This window comes from Schistocerca gregaria, unplaced genomic scaffold, assembly GCF_023897955.1.
Source record: "Schistocerca gregaria isolate iqSchGreg1 unplaced genomic scaffold, iqSchGreg1.2 ptg000205l, whole genome shotgun sequence".
NCBI classification, from domain to species: Eukaryota; Metazoa; Arthropoda; class Insecta; order Orthoptera; family Acrididae; genus Schistocerca; species Schistocerca gregaria.
The window spans coordinates 978,511-979,246 of NW_026061740.1; positions in this window are offsets into that span (position 1 = coordinate 978,511).

A 736-nucleotide genomic window follows, 5' to 3' on the forward strand; every position below is an offset into this window, starting at 1 on the left:
GCAACTCGGCTGCTAGTCCTCCTTCATGCAAAATCTTAATTTCCAAGCTGATGTCCAAGGCACCAAAGAAGGGTAAAAAGTCAATAACCGATACCTAAAACTTGAATTGTACTACTTCTTACTGGCTATTACATCAACTTAGAAGCTTCATCTGTGTTCTACTATGGTGCTTTTAGTGTCTCCGCATACCGCAGCACGCGACATAGCTTTGCAGACGATAAGTACAACCGTTTCAGAGAGAAGAGCGGCCAATGAGACGATCTGGCTTTAAGTCGATTCGATAACAAATGACGAAAACGGACCGATTTCTCGGGTTTTTACTACATATGAACACTTTTCACATTCTCCCGTGCAACTTGGCTCCTCGTCCTCCTTTCATGCAGAATCTTAAGGTCCTAGCTCATGTCCAAGGCACCAAAGCCAGCTAAAAAGTCAATATTCAATACCTAAAACTTGAATTGTACTACTTCTTACTGGCTATTACATCAACTTAGAAGCTTCATCTGTGTTCTACTATGGTGCTTTTAGTGTCTCAGCATACCGCAGCACGCGACATAGCTTTGCAATCGATAAGTACATTCGTTTCAGAGAGAAGAGCGGCCATTGTGACGATCTAGCTTTAAGTCGATGCAATAACAAATGACGAAACCGACGGATTTCTCAGGTTTTTACTACATATGGACACTTTTCACATTCTCCCGTGCAACTCGGCTGCTAGTCCTCCTTTCATGCAGAA